The 23,839-nt window shown below is 35.2% G+C and overlaps 1 pseudogene; it reads left to right on the top strand.

Annotated features, from left to right (window-relative positions):
* Window positions 1-5,584: 5,584 nt before the first annotated feature.
* Window positions 5,585-20,228, top strand: LOC141499042 (4-galactosyl-N-acetylglucosaminide 3-alpha-L-fucosyltransferase 9-like; annotated as a pseudogene).
* Window positions 20,229-23,839: the final 3,611 nt, after the last annotated feature.

The raw sequence follows: 23,839 nt of genomic DNA, 5'->3' as shown, positions 1-23,839 counted from the left end.
GTAGTCAGAACATAAAATAGCTTACAAGGCTCTGGGTTTTGGAGATTACTTGCAAGAACAGAAGATTCTCCTGAGAAAAATCTAGGATAGTCAAAAATTTCCAGAGTGGGGTCCTTGGAAACGCAGGGGACAAAAGTCATTAGCGATCAGTGAGGTTTGATTAGCAATCACAACTTTGGGGTAAGACTGGGAGGTCCTGAGGCTTGGTCCTAATACCTCAGAGAGGGTTCTAATGATCCATGTTTTGATCCTCCAAGATCCAGGAGAGCCTAATTGTAAAAGGATGAGATACCCCTGAAATCCAAACTGTCTTTCATGACTCAGCTGAGATGATGCCCCTAGTTGTTGGGGAGCTCTCCTTGCTGAGTTATTTGGTATTTATTTATCTGTTTAAATGTTGTTCTTATGACGTAGAATATAAGCTTCTTGAGGTTACAGACTATTTTATTTTTTGTCTAGGTATCTCCAATGTCCAGTAGAGTGCCTACCACATAATAAGTTCTTAATGAATGCTTAAGTTGAATTAATCTGCAGGCTAATTGGGCTAGACTAAATTGTAAAACCTTCTAGAGAAAAGGAGTATCCTATCTTTAGGAAAAATTATGAAGGAATCAAGGTTTGTCTTCATATCTCCACCTCTGTTTTGACATTTTCCTCCAATTCCTCCAATCCCTCTGCCTTTGGTATTTATTTCTGCCCTTCATAAATGTTCTCAACTCTCTCATTCTGGGTGTTAGCCCTCTTATCACTGGGGAAACAACCTGGTGAATTAATTCCCATTAAAGTTCCTGGCTTATTGAGATACTTCTCCCAGTCTCTTCATCTTCAGAAAGAGCATAGAAAAAGAGAGAGTTAGAAAAATCCTAAGATTATTTTCATTTTTATTTGCAGAAGAGGAGGGTCAGGATTAGAAGAACTCAAGGAGAACCTGAAAAGCCTTGCATGAATAGAGGAATGAAAGGAACAGAACCAAGAGAACAATGTGCACATTAGCAACAACAATGTGAGATGAACAATTATGATGGATGCATCTCCTCTCAACAATTCAGAGATAAAGGTCAACCCTGAGAGACCTGCTATGTACAATGCTATCCATATCCAGAGGGGAAAAACTATATTAATTTTTTAAAATTTACTTTATGTTTTTCCTTTCTTTCTCATGGTTTTTTCTTTCCCCTTAGTTGAATTGCTCTTTCATAACTTGACTAATATGGAAATATGTTAAATAAGATTGTACATGTACAACTTTTGCCAGACCGTTCACCATCATGGGGAGGGGAGGAAGGAAGGGAAGGTGGTAGAAAAATGTGAAACTCATATATTTGTAAATGAATGAATGTTGAAAACTACCTTTGCATGTAATTGGAAAAATAAAATAAAATTTCAATGAGAGAGAGAGAGAGAAAGAGAGAGAGAGACAGTTTAAAACAGATTTTCATTCACTAAGTCACTCCAGTGAAAAAAGCTTGATTGGATGGGGGAGGGGAGATGGGTGGATTAGAGAAGAGAGTGGAAGACAGGGGAGAAAACTGAGCAGGAAGGAAACTTCCAAGAAGTTGTGTTTAAAAGTACACTATCTTGACTAGTACTTAGATTCCTATCACACAAAGCTGCATGGCTGAAACTTCCAGACAAGTTAGTAACTAAGGCATTCATCTTCCTTCTGTAGTTGAGGGCTACTAGGTGGCTCAGTGGATAGAGCACTGGCCTTAGAGTCAGGAGGACAGGAGTTCAAATCCAGCCTCAGACACTTGACACTTACTAGTTGTGTAACCTTGGGCAAGTCACTTCACCCTGATTGCCTGGCACCCAGGGCCATCACCAATCATGCCGATTCACATCTGGCCATTGGACTCAAATGGTTCTAGAGAAGAAAATGAGGTTGGTGACTTAACACAGCATCCCCCTCACTCAAATCCAATTCATGTGCTTGTCATTGCATCACCTCCCTGATGCCGTGGTCTTCTTCAAGAATAAAGGACAAACATCATCATCTTTTATAGTTGGTATTGTTCAGTTGTTTTAGTCATGACCCTATTTAGGATTTTCTTGGCAAAAATACTAGACTGGTTTACCACTTCCTTCTACAGCTCATTTTACAGATGAGGAAACTGAGGCAAACAGACAAGTGACTTATCCAGGATCAATGACCAGTTAAGTGTCAAAGTCTGGATTTGAATCCAGAAAGATGAGTATTCCTGACTTCCAACTTAGTACTCTATCAACAGCACCACCTGGTTGTTCTATCTCTATTCTTCAATAAACTCTCTACCAATCAAAGAGAACATTGGACATTTCTCTCCCCTTTCTATCTTCATCTTTAATCCTTTTTTTCTTATAATCTTTACATAAATAACTCCAAGACATAAGCACAAAAATTATAGTCCAATGAAACATTTAAAATAAAATGATTTCATTATTAGCTAGCAACTATTAACAATAACCTGCAATGTAGAGTTTGGGTAAGGATTATTCATTCAGAAAATTATTAAATGTTGCTATGCTCATGAGATATACTTCTAATTCATCCCTATTTCAATCTTCAGCAATGAGCTTGACTCAAGCATATGTTAAGTTCCTATATGATCAACCTACTGTTTCAAGTACTCAATCAATCATCAATCAATAAGTATTTACTGAATGAATTGTATTCATTTTGTTTCACAATACTTTGTGCTGGCAAAATTAAGACAAAAGCAAAATGATCCCTGTCCTCAAAAAATTTTACATTCTATTACTGTGTTATAAGAAATGAAAAAAGTAGTTACAAAGAAACTTGGGAAGAATTGTATGAACTTTTTTGGAGTAAAGTGAGCAGAATCAGAAGACAAAATAATAACATTATTATAAAGACAAACAACTTTGAAAGACTTCAGAACTCTGATCAATCAATCAATAAACATTTATAATTACCTTCTATGTAGATGTCACTATGCTTTGTTAGATCAATGTAATGACCAGCCAGGTAGCAGAGGACTCATGTTAGAAGAGGTTAGCCATTCCTAACAGAAAGATGATAAACTCAGAGGACAAAATATGACATTTTGGGGGGAACATGAATAAAAATCTAATTTATTTTGCTTAACTATACATATTCATAACAATAATTTCATGTTTATTTCTTTGTTAATGCATGATTAGGAAGTAGGAAAGAAAAAAGATGGAATTTTTTGGGGGGAAAATTAATTAAAAAGTTCACATATTTGAAGAAACAACATGTACATATAAAGGTGTATATATATATATATATATATATATATATATATATATATATATATATATATATATATATATATTTGTTATATATAGAGAGAGAGGATAAGAGGTAATTGTAGGGGAAAACCCTAGGAGAGGCCGTTGGAGATAATGAGAAAGACTGCAAAAAGTAAAAAAGTATCAGGAATTAAGTCTTGAGAAAACCAAGTATTAATAAGAGAGAAGTGGAGGTCACTAGTCTAAAAACAGAAATGAAAGCTGAATGACTGAAAAAATAGTAAGTACAAGAGTAAGTTTAGAACAAAGAATGTGTGGGAGTAATGTGTAAAAGGCTAAAATGTAAGTAATAGGCTCCCCTGAAGAAATGGGATTCATCATGTAACATGGATATCAGGTAGAAGATGGTCATTTAGTTCCTCTCCACCCCCCATACCCCCAACAAACACAAGTTTTAAAAATGCACAAGCTTGCATTAACAAATGCAGAAACATTTCTGCCAAGATGACTATCTGAATGGGGAAATCAATTGCCCTATTACCACATACCAGCTTCAGAAAAACCCTGTGTACAAGAGACTGAATAATGATTTTTTAAAATTCAGTGGGAAACTACAATAAGTGATTTCTTCTATCCCAAAACTGCAGACATCAACTAGAAGTCCATAGACCTAGGAAAGAGGAGACTTCCCAGCAAAGCCCAAACAGAAATAGTATTCATAAGGCCTCCAAGGATCTCTGCCTGGTAGAAGCAGATTGTAAGGAGAGTCAAAAAGAGAAATGTATATTTGATCCTGAAGATAATAAGGAAACACTGAATTCTATTGTGATCTAAATTTTAGGGAAATCACTTTGTTAGGTCTAAAGAGGATAAACTGGAGTGGGGAGAGATCTGAAGCAGAAACAATTAGATGATTTTTGACCTAGATGAGAGGACAGAGAACAAGTCTTCAGAGATCACTTGAAAGAACTGAAATTTAGCCTGAAGAAGAAAAGATATAAGGGTATATGATAGCAACTGTCTTCAGATAATAAAGGGAAGGTGAATTGTGAAAATGATATTACATGTTAAATTTGGCAACAAAAAAAATAGAATCAGCATCACTAGGTGAAAGTTTAGAGATGTAGTATAAGGAAAAACTTAATAGCTGTTGTCCAGAATAGAAGGGCCATCACAGGAGAGAATCAGTTTCACCTCACCAAAGGTCTTCAAGTAGGGGTTAGAAGACCACTTGTCAGGGCTGTTTTAGATAGCATTCCAGTTTATATACAGGCAAAAAAGAGAAAGCCTCTGATATTACTCGAAGAAAAGGGTGTTGGGCAGAGGCTCAGAGGGTGGTAGTATAGGGAACAAGGGCAAGAAAAATAGAAGATGAGACAAAATAATCAACATTCTCCATTTTCCACAATCCCTAGATAGAACCAGACCAACCATCTATTTCAGTTATCTATCTCATCCAGTTCTTTTCAATTTAATTCAAGTATGAATTAAATGCCAAGTTCTAGAAATAAACAAAAATAAATCACCCATGTTCCCAAAGAGCTTATGCTCCAATTGGGTAAAAGGTGCATAGGAAATAGAAATACAAAATAATGTTGTTGTTCAGTTGCTGTTCAGTCATGTATGACTCTTTGTGATCTCATTTGGAGCTTTTGTGGCAAAGATACTGGAGTGGTTTTTCATTTCCTTCACCAGCACATTTCATAGAGGAGGAAACTAAGGCAAATGCCTTGCCCACGATCATATATCTAGTAAATGTCTGAATTTGAACTCAGGAAGATCAGTCTTCCTGACTCCAGGTCTGATTCTCTATCCACACTGTTCACCCAACTGCCCCCAAATACAAAATAGAGGAGGCTACTGACAAATGGGAGATGAGGATGAAGGAGCTGTCATCTGAAATAATATTGGAGAAAGATGAAAATATCCTGCTATAATGTAGAGATGAGGGGGCAGTATATTCCAGGCAATAAACCTGATGATGGAAAGCATTAGTTGGTGAATGGCTTTAAAAGCCAAACGGAAAGTTTTTATTATTATATTATTGTTACCTAAAGACAATAGAGAGCCACAAGAAATCTTTGATCAGGAAAGTTTCATAATCAGAGCTGTGCTTTTTGAATATCAGTTCAGCAACTGAATAAAGACTGGAAAGAGAAGAGAATGGAGGCAGGGAGAGCAATTAGCAAGCAACTGTGATTATCCAGGTAAGAAATAAGGATATGGTCATGTGAATAGAGAGATGATCTTGAAAATATAAAAAAGATGTAGTCCCTACCTTCAAGAAGCTTAAAAACTAAAAGGGGAAGACAACGCCCAAAAGGAAGTAGAATAGTACTGGGGATCAGGGAGGAACACTTGCTGCCAGGACATGGTGAAGTTCAAGGAAGTCCAAGAGTGCAAATGCATAGGAAATGAAGAGATGACTGACCTGGGCCCTCTCCTTAAATGGAAGTTTTGGAAATCAGGGTTTTACTCTCCTATCAGAGGAACAGAAGGTATAGATGAAAAGTGAATAATAATTCTGATGAATTTTGAAGGGTGATGTGTTTCCTAATAAGGAGGTTCCTAGGCCATAATGGAGAAGTTAAAAAAAATTCAAGAGAGTGGATATATTGTGGTTGAATCTACAGATAATCTACATATAAGAGAGATTAAGGAGGAGGATGAGTTAAAGATAACACCAAGGTTTCAAACTCATTTCTTAGTCTATCTTCTCTAGGAGTTTGCTCTATGTATCATTTTAATCCCTACCTTCATCTTTTATCTTTTTCCATAAGGTAGTATTTGCTGAATTTGAAGTCATAAGACCTGGGTTCAAATCCTCTTTCTGTCTGGTCTGTTGAATGAATTTACCAAGTTACTTCACCTTTTTGAGACTCATGTTCTTACTCTGTAAAATATAGAGATAATATTGCATGGCCTCTATGGTCCCTTAAAGCTATAAATCTATAGTCATATTATCCTATGACAACAAACTTGCTCAGGTCTATTTCATTCCAAAAAACAAACATGCAAACAATAATACCTTCACTTGTCTGCCACCCACCCAAGCTATTGCTTGTATCTCTCCTCTCTTTGCCTGCAAAACTGCTAAAAAGAATTGCCCACTGACTTTCCAACTCCATGCAATCTGGCTTCTGACTCCACTACTCAGTGATCATTTAACCATCATATGCGATAGCTTTCTCTCAGGCTTATTTCTAACTGATCTAGCTTTTGAAACTGTTGTCCATTCCCTCTTCTTGGATACTATGCCCTCCTCTGACTTTTCTTGGTTCTCCTTTTATCTAATAGACTGCTCTTTCTCAGTCTCATTTACTATATCATCATCCATCTCCCACTCCCTGACCATGGATGTTTTCAGACCTCTGTTTGAAGTCCTCTTGTCAGGTGGCTAGGTGGTGTAGTGGATAAAGCACCGGCCTTGGAGTCAGGAGTACCTGGGTTCAAATCCGGTCTCAGACATTCAATAATTACCTAGCTGTGTGGCCTTGGGCAAGCCACTTAACCCCATTTGCCTTGCAAAAATCTAAAACAAATGAAGTCCTCTTGTCTTCCTCTTCCCTCTCACCCATAGTGATCTTTTAATCTTTCATAAATCCAAATATAATCTGTATAGAAGATTCTTGACTCTGTCTCTCTCTCTCTCTCTCTACATATATATATATAATATATATATATGTATATATAATACATATATACCACAAAAACCTCTTTTCTAAACTTTAATTCTTCAATATCTATGTTCCATAGGCACTGCAAAACAAATTCATTTCATAACTGAACTGATTTTCTTTCTAAACTTGCCCCATCTTCCTGACATTCCTGTTTCTGTTGACAATATCATCTATCCAGTCACTTACAATGGAGTCATGTATGACCAGTCCCTACTAAATAATAACTTGCAGTCTCCACTTATAGAAGTTTAGGTCCTCACTCTTTTAACCTAGGTTACTCTAATAGCCCCCTGAGAGGATAACTTTATCTAGTCTCTGACTCTCTTTACTTCATCTTCCTAACAGTTACAAAAATAATCTTCAAAGACCTAAAGTCTGTCCATGTCACTCTGTTGTACAAAAATTTTTGGTGACTCTCTTGTATTGGTAGGATTAAAAAATGAACTTTCAGACTAGTATTTAAAGCTCTTCATAAACCATCTATCCACATTTCCTTCCTTCTGCTCCTTTTTTATGAATTCCTCAGGTATTTTATGACTGTGATTGCATTTCTTGTCTTGTCTCTGCATAGGCTGTCCTTCAGACCCATAAGATATTGACTCTCAGAACACTTTGTTTTCCTTTTAAAATTTCCCTCAAGACTCCACTCAACAAGCACAGAAACAGGAGTAGAGTATCCCATATGAGAAACAGCAATGCAACCAGTTCAGCAGGACTGTAAAATATCTCCAAAGGACTAATATATAGCAAGCCCATGCCACACATCTTGCTGGAGACTGAGAGTGCATTAGACAAAATAGAAACAATTCCTTCTCTCAAGGAGGCAGTATTCTATGAAGACAGCATTCATAATTATGTATTAAATAAACACAAGATCATTGAGAGGAAGACACTCACAGTTGGGAAGCATGGTGGAGCCACATAGGTTTTTCATGTTGGCACTTGAATTGAGTTTTGAAAAAACCTAGGAATTCCAAGAGGCAAAGGCAAAGAAGGAGCATGTTTTTGTCATGGGGAACATATGCAAAAGTATAGAATTAGGACATGTGCTATATATGAAAAAACAATAAAAATTGGGGTCAGTTTGGCAAGAATGTAAAGGGCAAGAGAGGAATAGTATGCAATAAAGATAGAAAGCTAGATAAGGCTCAGGTTGTAATAGGCTCAAAATCTCAAAGAGAGGAGTTTATGTCTAGCCTAGGGGTAATAGAAAGTCACTAGTTTACTGAGAGTAGGAGTGACATGGTCAGACTTGTGCTTTAGGAAAATTACTTTGGCAAGTGAGTGAAAATTGGATTGGCAAGGGCAGAGATGAGACAAGTCGACCAACTGAGAAGTTACTGCAATAGCCCAAGGCATAAGCAGTGAGGGCTTGAACCAGGATGTTGGCTGTGTAACAGAGAGAAGGGAGTGGGTGCTTGTATAAAGGTAAAAATGACAAGATTTTGTCACTAACATCTTCCTTGCTTTCTGCTATTTTGAATTCTCTTTTCCTCCTCAGTTTGCCTTGTATCATACTTATTTGTATACATTTTGTATTCCTCATAACCCAACTCCTGGTTGAAGGAGAGCTCTTTGAGAAGACATTCTGTTTTTGATTTTGCCTTTGTGTTGCCAGTGCCAAGCAAAGTTCCTTGTATATGCCAGGGCTAACTAAATGTTTGTTGAATTTAAATTAAGGAAGTCAGGAATATTTGGGAGCAAAAAGCCTTAAGAAGAGGTAAGTCATATTTCATCATCATCATGGGTCACAGCTCAAGAGCTAAATAGCACCTCAGGAGCCATTTTGTTCAACCTTCTCATGATGGTATGACACAAGGGGAGAAAAGATGAGAGATGACAGAAGTAGTTAGTCCCAAAAAAGATAAACTTGCCAGTTACAGCTAGACTAGGAATAACTTGGGATAAGCTTTCCATCTTCTGTAACTCTTCAAGTTTTCATTTCTCTCTTACTCGCCATTTTCATTTCTTTTTCTTACCAATAAAATTCTTTGGGGAGGGGGAGGGAGGAGTCAAGTCTTTTTCTGGAGAACACATTTAAAAGATAAAGACTTGTATATCCCATCTTGGGCCAGGAGAGAATCTGGAGAAATCATCCCAGCAAGAGCAGGACATCAGAGTAGAGAAAGTGACAATTGAATCTATAAAGGGACTTTAAAGCTCTGGGATATTGAGCTATATTAGAGAAGACTAAAAACATATCAGATATCAAATATAATAGATATAGAAAAGTACAGACTGTGGAAGTTGGCCCCCTTTCTGTCTGAAATAATTTAATTACAATGGCTCAGAGGGTTAGAAAACCCAGTATTCTAGAAATGAGTCAATGTTCTTTCCCCATTCCAGATCCAAAGTACAAGAAAAGCAGTGTGAGTAATTGCACTGCATTTGGTCACTGAAGACTGATCAATCTCTACATTCAAGCCTAAGAACAAGAAACAATTACCTTGCTTTTCACATCCTGACTGGCTTTTCCATTAAATGACTTAGATTATTGCCTAATTCTCTACTTATTATTTGGTTACAACTCTCCCTTTACATAAGCAGCACTCTATGGCTGAGTGAAGGCAAATCCCACATTATGTGGCCTAGATTGGTACAATTTCACAATAATGTTATTACTACATCAGAGCTAAATTCGGTGGACATGGGTCAAATCCTGCCTTGAATAAATTACTAGGTCTGTGACTATAGACAGGTCATGACTTTTCTGACCTAAGTTTCATCATCTGTAAAACCTAACTAGCAATATATGAGCTTTGAAATAAATAAGATATGAAAAGTGCTTAGCAAATTTTAAAACCTTCTTTTAAAGCCCTGGCAGTTAGGTGGCAGAATGCTGGACCTTTATGTATACACTGACCAGTGTCTGCAATTTAACCATCTATTAAAGGGTTCATTTCTGAAAAATAGTAAAGACACCTATTCCTATTTTCTGGTCCTTCCCAAGAGGGGGGCTAGGTATGAACAGAAAGCATGGAGCAGCCAGGAGCTGTCCTTGGTGACAGTCCATTTTTTTAATCCCATGGGGGGGGGAGAATTTCATTAACAGAATTTCTTTTCATTGAGAAATATGATCATTTGATCATGACTTTCATTAGTTTGGAAAAGTAAAAAAAACTACAAGATTTATTGGGAATATTATTTTATTCTTACAACAATCCTAGAAGGTAGCTGCTATTAAAAGATTAAGTTATTTGTGCAGGATTACACAAATAAAAAGTGTTATAAACTAGATTTGAACTCATGTCTTCCTACAGTTCTCTATATGCTGTACCACTTAGATTTATGAGCATATGTGTACATGTGCAAATAAATACATATTATGTATATATTATATATAATATTTTATTTTATTTTCTTGGCTTCCATAAATATATATTATATATATATATATATATATATTTTTTTAATCAATCAGACCCATCATCTTATCCCAAATTCCTTTTATCTTTTATCCATTAATCCATCAGACTTGGTTTTTAGACCTAAATTTTTGTGTCAATTCTCTATTTATCTTGGTTATCAAATCTTTATCTGAAATATTTGATGGAAAAAATTTTTCAAAATGTTTTCCTTCTTATAACTATGTTGCTTCTATTCATTCCAAAGTTCTTTTTTTTTACATTCATGTAGTTAATATTCTCTGCTTTATCTTTTGTCATCTTTGATATCCTTTGTTTGGTTAAGAATTCTCCCTGGAGCCATAGTTGTGAAAGATGCCTTTTTTTTTCATTATGTGACCTTTTACATTAAGGTCATGTATATATTTTGCATTTGTTGTGTCATACCATATGAAATATTAGTCTAAACTTAATCTCTGCCAAATTATTTTCAGTTTTCCCAATAGTTCTTTATAAAGAATTTTCCCCAAATAATTTATATCTCAGATATAAATAAATAGTAGATAATAAACCCTAATATTTATTGAGAAGGGGATTACTGTGTTCCATTGTTTCTAATTCTTTCTTATCTAGTCTGTTCCACTGACCTACTTTTCCATTTGTTTAACCAATATAAATAGTTTCTTATGAAAATATGACTAAAATATCTATATCTTCTGAATCAGAAATCCTTTTGCTAGACACATATTCCATGGAATTCAAAAACAGAAAGGTGCTGTATTCATCAAAATACCCATACAACTGTGTATATATTAACAAAAAACTGGAAAAATGTGGATTCAATTATTTAGCAAATGTCTAAAGAAATTGTGGTGTATGGATGCAATGGAATATTACCGTGCCTCAAGAAACAATGAATATGAAAGCAAGCATGGACACTTATGAATAGATGCTGAGTACAGTATATAGAACAAGAAAAATAATATACACAATGTAAAAGGAAAAAACAATAAAAAAAACAAAACAATGAAAATGGATGCTTTTTAACTAGAATGATCAAGTTAACCCCAGAGAACAGTTCAAAATATATGCATTCTTCAGTTCTCTATCCAGATGGGGAAACTGGCTATAAAATGTTAACTATACCAGGCCTGTCCAAAATACAGCCCATGGACCCATGTGGCCAGCAGTGAGATTTTATGCAGCTTCCTGTGGGTTTATTACATGCTTTAATAAAGCCCAGCTACCACAGAGCTCTTCCTAAAATGGCAAATAAAATATACTGTCTACTGTTTCAATAAAAACTTTTAAAAGTAAGGTTGGACAAGCGTGATATATACTATTCAGACATAATTGTGTTAGCTACTTTTAATGAACAGTTTTGTCTTTCTCTTTATTTTTTCTTTACAAGTGATGTCTTACCAGGTAAAGTATAGGGAATGGGGGTATGTATTTTTTAAAATGAAGATGATGCAAAAACAAAAGATTAAAAAACAAATTTTTTTTAAATAAGAATAAATTATTTCATAAACTTATATAAAAAAAATTTGAAAGAAATGCATTTGACTGAATTTCAAATATAATACCCTATGAATATGGACAGAAGAAGAATTTATAATCTCCCAAAGGATCAATTTTGAAAATTAGGGGGAAATATCATAACCCTATGAAGCAGTTTTTAAAAGGTAGTAAAAGATGAAATAGGCAGCTAGGTGATACAGTATATAGAGCGCCCAAGCTGGAATCAGAAAGTTCTGAATCCAAATTCGACTTCAGACATTTACTGACTGTGTGACCCTGAACAAATCACTTAATCCTGTTTGGCTCATTTTCCCTGTCTGTAAAATGAGCTGGAGAAGGGAATGACATACTCCAATATCTTTGCTAATAAAATGCCAAATGGAATCAAGCATAGTCAAATACAACTGAAAACAACTAAACAACAAAAACAACAAAAGATGAAAAAATAATGAAAAACAGGTAGCATCATAGAGTAGATAGAGAACTAGCCTAGAAATTAGGGAGTCTTGGACACAGACTAGCTATGAAATACTAGACAAGTCACTCAACCTTCATGCTCTTAATTCCCTATGACTACAAATTGCCGAGTAGGGGCTGATCCACATTAGTAGAGGGAGTTTTCTTAGTGAGAGTTGCTTACACTAGTTAAGTCACAGGTGTGGACAAAAAAAAAAAAAGAATGATAACCATGGAAACATTGAGGATAGAATTTAAAGGGTGTAAACTACTAACCAAATTACTAATCTAAAATGTGAACACTTCATTATTTTCTTCTTCCCCTTCCTTGTTTGTTTTCTTAGCCTTTGCCCAACCTTGTATTAAGTAAACATCATCCCCTTCCCCTAAGAGATCTGCAGTGATTCACCTAGGCAGGTATAAGAAAAGGTTTTCTTCCTTGGCCTCAGAAAAGCAAACAAATCGCTCAATGCCAAATTGAAAGGTCCAGGGTATCATGAGGAAAAGATTGTTCCAGATGCTGAAACCCTGGTTGTCAAAGGTCAGTTCCCTGTTGACCAAAAAGTGGAAGGAGCAGGATGAGAATGATCCTCTGCACCAGTTCCCAAGGTTGAACTTCTGCCAAGACAGTTCATCCTGGCCTGCTTTTCCTCAGTTTAGGTATATGTGACCACAATGCTGAGTTGGGTCCAAGATAATTCACCAAGATCCTGGAATGATTCCAAGATTTTAACTGATCAATCCCACCCAATTCCAGTCACTAAACATATTTTTTTCAATCCTGATCAGAGGAGAAAATCACTCTTTGTCCCTGGTGTGGCTTTCCCTCTCCTTCTGGAAGGTCTCCAACTCTTAGTAAGGTGTGATTTGCACCATCAGGCCACATGACCAGGGTCTTGGGACTAAAAGTAGGAATCCAGAATAATCATATACCCTGAGAAATCAAAATCTCTTGCTGGTCTCCACTTGAGCAATCTTAAAAGACTTTTAGTCCCCTTCACCTTTTCACCGGGTTTCCCAATAGTAGAAATGTTTGCCTTTCCTCTTATCCAACCCCTTCATTTTACAGAAGACAGAACAGCAACCCAAAGTGTCAAGAGAGTCCAAGAAGTAGTACATCAGTATCATAAAATAATGGTCTTGGAATTAGGTCATTTTATTTTGAGTTGCATGCCTTGAGCAGCTCATATCATCTTTCTGAGCCTCAGTTTCCTCCTCTATAAAATTAGGGGCATTACTCACTGTATAATGAAGAAAGTGTTTCAATATTTCAATATTTCAGATATTGTAACAGGATCATAGATTTAGAGTGATCATAACTATCCTTGGGCAGTTGGGTGATATAGCAAACAGAGCGTCAAGCCTAGAGTCAGGAAAGTCATCTTTCTGAGTTCAAACATGTCCTCGGGCCCTCACTACTCTATGACCATGGGCAAATCACTTAACCCTGTTTGCCTTAGTTTCCTCATCTGTAAAATGAGCTGGAAAAAGAATTGGTAAATCACTCCAGCAACTTTGCTAAGAAAACCCTAAATTGGGTCATGCAGAGTCTGAAACTACTGAACAGCACCAAAATTACTATCCTAGAATCATAAATCAAGAACTGAAAGGGATCATAGAGCCTATCTCACTCAACTTGATTCTTTTATAGATGAGGAAGCTGAGGCCTGAAAAGAATGAAAAGTCACTTTTCCAAGTTTCTCTAGGTAGTAAGCAACAGAGCTGACATTCAGACCAAGTCTTTCAACTATCATGCCAACATTCTTTCCACCACACCAAGATGTGTTAGTTGTGCTAACAGCTAGTTAGTGACAGAAACTGGGAATGGAATCCATACCTCCTGGCTCCTAGTCCTGGACTCAGTCCATTTTACCATTTAGTCCACACTTCTCCTGAGCTCGGACCTATGCAGTCTGGATCTCTGGATTCCAAGCACAGGATGCCTATTGTAACTCTCTACCTTGCCTCCATCACGGTCTGGCACTCCAAATTCTGGCTTCAGCTCCAGCTTCTGGTTGTATGTCTCCCAGAACTCACCACTCCTCATATTGACTGCCTCACTAATTATGGTTTCTTTTTTTTAGAACTTCAATATTTGAGGCAGCTAGGTGGTGCAGTAGATAGAGTACCAGCCCTGGAGTCAGGAGGACTTGAGTTCAAATTTGGCCTCAAACACTGAATAATTACCCTGATGTGTGACCTTGGGCAAGTCACTTAACCCTATTGCCTTGCAAAAAACAAAATACATTTTTTTATTTCAGTGATTGCCAGACCCCACTAGCCTAAACCAAATTCCATTTTAGGGGCCTGACCCATATTTATCAAAACCCAGTCCTGTCCACATGGCACCAAGAAATCTGTATTCTATCAAGTTTGTATGATTAAAGTTTAAGGAAAATATCTAGCCCATTGGGGTCATTTTCATTGAATAATTAATCGAGCAGGCATATTTTAACTCAATTTTTAATGTTTGAACCACTTTACTATGTGTGTAGAGAAAGCTATTGTCTCTATCTGACCTTTTCAGTAGGTTTGAACTAGAAAAGAAACATTAGATATAGGAAATGGTAGCAAATAAAAATGAATCTTAACCAACTTCACTGAGGGTTTTTTTTTTCAGTATTCCCTATTTTGATATTCATTTTCCAATATCCAATTGCCTATGACAATGTAATAAGGAAGCATTAAACTGCATTTTTCTGAAGAAAATGGATCATTTATCATTTATTTCTAATAAATTTAGTTCAGCATGAAATAATATTATTATTCTTCTCTGTAATGATTATCCAATTGTCATCCAGTTAGATGGTTCCGAACATTAATATGTTTATTTACAGGGTTCAAGTTTAGAACAAAGTGTGAAATCTAAGAGTACAAATATCAGGTAACATGGCTGCATAAATCATCTCCTTCATCAATGTATGCTAACCAGTCTCCCATATATATTAAGGAAGAATATTAAAGCTATAGGTATTCCCTATGCTAATGAAATCAGAGGTCTAGTCTCTATTCCTATTAAAATCACCAACTCCTCCAAGCTGTAATTTTTAAGTCTTAACTCATCAAATGTTATCTGGTGCCAACAAATCAAGAATTTCTTTAGCTTTCTCAAACAGCAGCTCAGGAACACACCCAAAGAATGGTCCATCCTATCTTATAAACAGGAGATAAGCTGCTTAATCAAATGAAATAATATCTGTTTGGGTTTTGAAAACCTCTAATCATTCTATAAATGTCATCTGCTATTAACACTACTAAAGATTCTCCTGAAAAATATCCATGCTCCAAAGGGGAAGGAATTTCACAATAAAGTAAAAGTGATTGCAAGAAAGTTAACACTAGGTCTCTATTATATTGGCCCTATAAATAATTTCTGCCTATTTCCTTCATTTTCCAGAAGACTGACTTTAAAGAGGTTTACTCTTTTAATCACTTAATCTGAGGAGGGGAATGGGCAGGGGTATGCTAGCAAATGTTCAACAACCAGCTCTCCCCCCCAAAAAAAAATTTACCCGTGACATTCTTTTGAGTTCAATCTCTATTATTAATATTTGTTTAATAATTTTCTTAAGTTTAAACAATCAACAAAACAATTAATCAAGCCCTGATTTGTAGTATTTGCTGATTTCCAAGGTAACCATGTTCATGTTGAAATTTTAACAATCAGTTCAGAGGTCCTAGAAGCTGCATCCAACTAACCTTTGAGAAATAAAGGAAGAACAGATAAAGTGAAAAGAAAATTGGAAATGGAACTAAACAATCTGAATTCCATTCCTTGCTTTGTTATTTACTACCTAGGCATTCTTGAACAGGTAACTCAATGTCCAGGTCACAATTTCCTGAATGAATGAATAAATGAATTTAACTTCCAACCTAATCATTCAATTGAAGCTACCCTTTCCAAAGATATTAATAATCCATTAATTGCCAAATTTAAAAGCCTTTCCCCAATTCTCATCCTTATTGCCTATTCCACTTTGATCCTACTGATCACATCCTTCTCCTGAATTCCTCCAGGTTTTTTTTTTACCAATTCATTTGTGTATGTATGTGTGTGGGTGTGTCTCTCTCTGACTCTTTCTCTGTGGTTTGGGTGATCCTTGGCTCCTCACTAACCCCACATCCAGACTATTGACAAGAATTGTTGTCTCTCATTCTTTTTCTTTAATTTCTTATTTTTCTTGGGGTTTTTTTGTTTATATTTTCTTTCACAGGATGATTTAAATGGAAATGTGCTTTTTAATGACTACATATAATGTAACCTATGTCAAATATTTGCCTTCTCAATTTGAGAGTCGGGAGGGAAAGGAGGCAGGAAGAGAGTTTGGAACTCAAAATTTGAGAAAAAATGTTTAAATTGTTTTTGCATGTAACTGGGTAAAAATAAAACATTAAAATATTTGTTTTATCTTATACAGCTAAATTTTCATATCACATATTTTATATATTTCAGATTTATATATTTAAAATAAAGTATTAAAATTTTTATAATGTCTACCCTATGTGTCTCTAATTCCATAGGTGTCTCGAATCACCATAGGGCTAGCCCTTATTACCTCACACCCAGTCTATTGCAATAGTCTTCGCACTTCCCACTTCAAGTCTTTTCTCATTCCAATCTAGCCTCTACTCAGCTGCTAAAGTAATTTTCAATAAACTCCCATTGTTCTCTATTGCCTCTAGAATCAAATATAAAATTCTTTGATTAAAATTGTAAAGCCCTTCACAGTCTGGTCTCTTCCTACCTGTCCAGGCTTCCCACACTTTCCTCCTCTGCATTTACTCTATAATCCACTGGTCTCCTTGCTATTTCACACATATGACTTTCCATTCCCCAATCCCCTGTCTTACCCTGTCTTACTCATACTTTGAATGCTCTGCTTCATCACCTTGCCTCTTTGCCTCCCTGACTTCCTTTAAGACTCAGTTCGAATCTTACCTTCTACAGGATGCCTTTTCTGGTCCCATTTGATACTGTACCATTCTTTCTACTTCCTAGTGCCTTTTCCTCCAAAGTGGTTTTGTATTTGACTTGTATATATCCTGCATATGTGCATATGTATATATGTATACACACACACACACACACACACACACACACACATACACAGACATTCTGTCGTCACTATAGCAAGGAAGAAGACAAAAAGAAAAGGAATAAACTTTTAAATAGTACCTATCATGGTGGTGGCTAGATGATATAGTGGATAGAGAACCAGGTCTAAACTCATCTTCTTGAATTCAAATTTGATCTTAGACCCTTACTAGCTGTATGACCCTGGGTAAGTCATTTAATCTTGCTTGCTTCAATTTCTCATATGTAAAATGAGCTGAAGAAGGAAATGGCAAAATGCTTCAATTTTTGCCAAGAAAACCCTAAAAAGGGTCACAAAAAGTTGGACATGATTGAAAAACAACAAACTTTTTCTGATCCTTATTCTTATATAAGGATAGTAAGATGAAGCAGAAAGGGTATCAAAAGTATAATAGGCTTGCAATCAGATTCCACTTCTTCCTTTTATTAGTTGTAGGACTTTGAACTCTCATTTCTCCCCTAAGAACTTCAGTTTCTTCATCTATCTAATGAGGAGGTTGGACCAGGAGGATGTTAGTGAATGCTTAACCAACTTCTCAAGAAAAAAACTTGCTTGACACACCTCTGTTTAATCAGCATTATTAATATTTTTCCTATCACTTTCTCAAGTCTACACACCCAAGAAAACCACAAATCATCTTGTTTTGGGTAACTGATGATTTCTGAGGTGCAAGTTCTCATACTAAAACTTTGAGAGGTGGCTGGAGCTGACTCTAGCACATTACACCCACTCTTGACTCTAATGTCCCTTCCAACATGAAAACAGTTCATATCATTGCTCTAAGTTGAATCATTGTTATATTTAGCAATCTAAAGATACCAAAGGAAGGTTACATTCACTAGAAGACAATGCATCTTGCTTCACAATTTTGCTTAAGTTTAGTCATAAGTCTGTTTTTTCTTGTTTGATGTCATCCACCAAATAACAAATCTCTAAAGTCAAAGGATGAATTTGTCCCCAAGCTGCTGTGGAGTTTCATGGCAGGAATCATTCTATATTATGATTAATCTACAAATAATTGACATGTGCAAAAATAAAATGTAATATTTGTACAGGTTTTGTTTTAAAGTAAAGTACTCTAAGTTTTGGGTCAGGAATAACTGGCATGAAGGATTCTGGTAATTTTGTGAAGATATCATTCTTCTCTTGGCTTAAGACCCTGTTCAGAAACCTAGGAGGATAAAATCTCTTCACTGGATTAACCAATAAACTGGTTCCAGCTCCCTTCCCCCTTATAAACCTATCATCTAAAAGAAAACTAACAAATGATTCTATTTTACAAGAAGTAAATTATATTAAACTAAAGAACCTAAAATGAATATTTCCAAATGTTTTCTTACAAAAAAAATCTTGTGAAGCTTTAGAAAAAACAAGGCTGGTGGATCTCAGAGTATGTAGGGAGGAATATGGTGTAAAAAGACTAAAAAAGGGTTAATTCTTGGCTGCTTTTAATTATCTCCATCCTATAATGGGTAAATTGGAAAGGAGAACTATTGTCACAGGGTAGTCTTATGGTATTTCTGAAGTAAACTTTATATAATAAAAAATTATGACATTGACTTTCAAAGAAATTTTTGGCCCATTTGTGATCATCTGCATTACTCTGGGTTGTTTCATGGTGTGCCTGCTCATTTACATCAAGCCCACCATCAGTTGTATCTTTGGCCCCATAGAAACAAAAGGTTCTGTTCTGAAAATGAATATCTTCCAGCACAAACTGATGATTTTAATGAAATCATTATACTAATTTGAGTAAGCCTTCTGGGGGCAGATATTTTATCTTTCATTCTATCTAGCAATATTTAACATCCATAGGTGTCATCTTACTACCAATTGAGACTTTTACCATAAATCCCATGCCATTTCATCCTGATTCATCATCAAAACTTCAGTTGAAATCTCACTAATTTACTCCAAGCAAGGCCACCATTCCAGAAGTGGATTTAGATGAACTGGAATCACCTACTCATACACTCCAGTGGGCTGATATTGAATATCATCTCAATCTACCTCTGAAATCACCGTGACTCAAATTTTACAAGTCCCCTTATAGTTTCATCACAGTAAGCACAATCTTATTTATGTATTTGTTTATTTTATTTTGTTCATCCATATGTACATGTGTATTTTTAAGTTATAAAATTTCCTTCCACCCTCCCTTCCCACACCCCTCCCCTCAGTGGCAAACAGGTTAGCATAGTATGCACATATTTTTGATAAACATGCCAAGCAAGAGGAAGATAGTGTTCTGGGTTTTCTTTTTTTTTTTTAGGTTTTTTTTTGCAAGGCAAACGGGGTTAAGTGACTTGCCCAAGGCCACACAGCTAGGTAATTATTAAGTGTCTGAGACCAGATTTGAACCCAGGTACTCCTGACTGCAGGCTAGTGCTTTATCCACTACGCCACCTAGCTGCCCCGTGTTCTGGGTTTTCAATAAAATTCTGAGCATGAAAAAAAGTCAAGTATTATAGTAAACTGAATAAAAGCATTGAAACATATCTACAGACAAATATTTCACATATATGTGAATGATAAAAGTTTGCTTCCCACCATATCTACTTGTACGTTTTACCTTTCATTTGAGAACTCAATTCACAAAGATTACATCAAACTCTACAATGCTTTTCTAACTGATCTAGTACCTGCTGTGCTAGGTCCACCTAAGGAAAATAATGAGAATTTTATCCTAGGGGACTTTTTCTTGGATGTGAATGATTACAATTCTGCCAGTGAGCTGAATAACTTAAGGAGCTAGACAAAAGCAATAACTTATACCTCATTTGCTTTGACTGGAGGAAAATTTCACAGTGAATCTCCCACAGTTCTGGGAAATGTGTGAATGCTCTACTTGTGACCTTATAAAGACACAACAAAAATACAAATCTGTTCACAATCTAGAGAAATGATTCTGGAATTAAAGTTTTCCATTCCCTACAATCTTAGTAGAAGATTCTGAAATCTATTTCAAGCTGAGATAATAAAAAGAGAGACATCAATCCATATTCTGTGCCACAGCTGACTCAACCATCCTCTTTTGGGTAGCATTTATAATTTGTCAGATATTAAGAGATCAGCATCAGCAGTCTAGAGCACTTGATTTTAAATTATACTGTGTATTACTAATTATCTGTACTGAAACATGATTTATTGTTTACTATCATTTTTAATTGATGCCTTTTTTCTTCCACTTTTGAGTTAGGTTGTCAGAGATATAAATTTGTTATTTGATTTTGGAGTTCTACATTGATCTCTGTGTAATCCATTTGGAAAATGAAGGCCTAGGTTATAGAATAGAATATTTCCATTCATTTATTTCCTCTGTAACTTAAATTTTCCACAATTTAACAAGGAAAGAATGTGTCAAAATGGAATTAAAATTAATCTTTTTTGTATTCTCAAGTTTAACAAAGGGTAAAGCTGCCTCTCTTTTCATCTTATCTGCCTACCGTTTTGTGAAGGCTGAGTTTTTAATGTATTAAAAATAGAAAAAGAATGAACTCTAACAGAATATTAATGTTTTCCAGAAAACCAACTGACCCACCATTTGCTATACTATATTTTTACTCTCATTATCTTCAGATAAAATTTTGAAGTACTATGAAAAACTTACGTGCATTCTTCTCTCATCCAGGAAATAACATTTTACTAACTTTTAATTGTAATACCAGACTGTTTCCACCTTGATAAAACAATTACAACAAAAATGATGACATTCGCCCCAATAGGAAAAGAAAGGTATATAAAGAACATTCCAATAATAATAATAATAATAATAATAATAATAATAATAATGTTATCTTAATGTAAAAAGATTTTACATACAAACCAAAATATTTTATTATAATAGTATGTGAATAAATTTGAAAATGTGTATCAATATAGGTAAATTATTTCAATGGAAGGAGAGAGAAAGAAATTGAAGAGAGAGGTTGAACTACAGAAGGGGAACATAAGGAATATGTCACTTAGAAAGTTCTGAAATTCTTTCATTCAATAAAATCTGCCAAAAAAAAAACAGAAACTGGACTGCTGCTGGAGATTCTGAGTCCTTCATCATTAGAGGTCTTTAAGTAAAAGTTGGATGACTTCTGGTCAGAAATGTAGAGTCTACTAAGGTATGGGGCCTAGATGACTTCAGGTTATTTCAAGTCCTTGAGTTACAATTCACATACTTCTGTGAGCTATTAATAAGAAAACAGCATATTTCTCCATTCTAAATAGCTAACAATATTGACATTAAAGGTGGTTATGATTCTAATTTTTAAAAAAAGAATCTTGAGGTCAGCTAGTTTGCACAGTGGATATTGCACCAGCCATGGAATCAGGAAGACTTGAGTTCAAATCCAACCTCAAATACTTAATAATTACCTAGCTGTGTAATCTTAGGCAAGTCAATTAACCCCATTGACTTGGAAAAAACTTTTAATAACAAAGCCTTCTAAGGGGCTTCAAATTAAATATAACTGAACAAATATTTGTGGCTTAGTACCTACCACATTCAAGGAATTGGGAGAGATGCACTATTACCACTACAGAAACCACTGAAATTCCCTTTGTCCAACCCTATAATAAAGAAAAATAGGTAGGCAAAACAAACCAACAAAATGACCATATCTAACAGCATAATCAACATTGGATTCCAATAGTCTCTCACTTCTATCCTAAGAGGAGAGAAATGCATTTAATAATCTGTTGTCCATGATAAAGATTCGTAATCTGGGTTTGGTAAACACGTTGTAATCATTGCTGCCTTTTCTAGATGCCATCCTTTAATAATAATCACAACAGCTTCTAGAATTTTGGACAGAATTGAAGCCAAGTTCACTGACTCCTAAAATGAAATACATGCCCAAAAAGAGATTTGACCCTCTTGAGTTTTAGCTATTATTTACAGTTTGACTTACTCTGTATATTCATAGAATTGCTTAAGAATAAGATCATTGAGTCTTCTCTGAATAACACATTTCCTTTTGAAAAACAAATTTCCCTTCATTTCTGAAGAGGATGGCCAGCAGTATTTGATGAATACTAGCAAGTTTCCTTTTTTCTTGAACTGTCACTTATTTTCTTGTTTTTATTTTTCTTTTTAGTTCAAAATTCTCTCTCTCATTCTATCTCCTCCATAACCTAAAGAGAGCTCAAATTATATGATATACATTATAAGGCGAAGTCATGTAAAACATATTTCCACAGTTGTGAAAAAAAGTCATGCTGTAAAAAAAAAAAGAAAGAAAAACAAGAAAGTGAGAAAAATGCTCCATTCTGTACTTGGACTTCATCAGTTCTTTCTCCAAAAGTGTATACCATTTTTTAGCAGCAATCCTTTGGAAATGTCTTGGATCATTATCTTGGTCAGAGTAACTAATTTTTTCCCAGTTATCATTACAATATTGCTATTCCTATATACAATGATCTCCTAGTTCTGCTCACTTAATTTTGCATAAATTCCTATGTCTTCCTAGGTTTTTCTGAAACCATACCCTTTGTCAGTTCTTATACAACAAAAGTATTCTATTACAATCATTTAACACTTCTTCAACCATTCCCCAAATGATGGACATCCCCTCAATTTCCAATTCTCTGCCACTGGTGGTTATACTTTTTTTTTTACAAATATAGGTCTTTTTCCTTTTTCTTTGCTCTCTTTGGGATACAGACTTATTAATAGTATTGCTAGATCAAAGGATATGCAAAGTTTTATAACCCTTAATAATTCTACATTGTTCTCTAGAATGGTAGAACCAGTATACAACTCCAATAACAATGCATTTCTATCCCTATTTTTCCACTTCCCTTCCAACAGTTGTAAGTTTTCTTTGTTGTGTTAGTCAGTCTGATAGATGTGACAACATCAGTGCTGTTTTAATTTGATTTTAGAGAATTTTTTCCATATGACTATTGAAAGTTTTGATTTATTGTCTGTTCATATCCTTTGACCAATTTATCAAATGAGGAATGACTCATATTTTTATATTTTTTAAAAAATCAATTATAGAACTTTATCAGAGAAACTCGCTAAAATTTTTCTCCAGTTTCTTCTTTTCTAATTTTGGTTATATTTAGTTTTGTTAGTACAAAACAAATTTTATATAATCAATCTACTTGCCTCCTATGATGCCCTCTATCTCTTGTTAGGTAAGAAATTCTTCTTTTATCCATTGCTCTGACAGACAAATATTTTCAAGCACCCTAATTTACTTATAATAATACCTTTTTGGTTTAAATCGTGTACCTATTTTGACTTATCTTGGAATATGATATGAGATGTTGGTTTATGCCTAACTTCTCCCTGATTGCTTTCCAGTTTTCCCAACAGTTATTGAGTTCTTGCACTAATAACTTGAATCTTTAGCTCTATCAAACACTAGGTTACTGTGGTCATTTGTTTCTGTATAGTGTGTATCTAATCTATTTCATTGATCAACCACTATATTTGTTATCTTTCATCAGATTGTTTTACTAATTACCACTTTTTAACTATATAAAATCTGGGACTGCTAGGCTGCTTTTCTTGATTTTTATTAATTTC

This window comes from Macrotis lagotis, chromosome X (assembly GCF_037893015.1).
Source record: "Macrotis lagotis isolate mMagLag1 chromosome X, bilby.v1.9.chrom.fasta, whole genome shotgun sequence".
NCBI lineage: Eukaryota > Metazoa > Chordata > Mammalia > Peramelemorphia > Peramelidae > Macrotis > Macrotis lagotis.
This window is presented reverse-complemented; position numbering and strand designations above follow the sequence as displayed.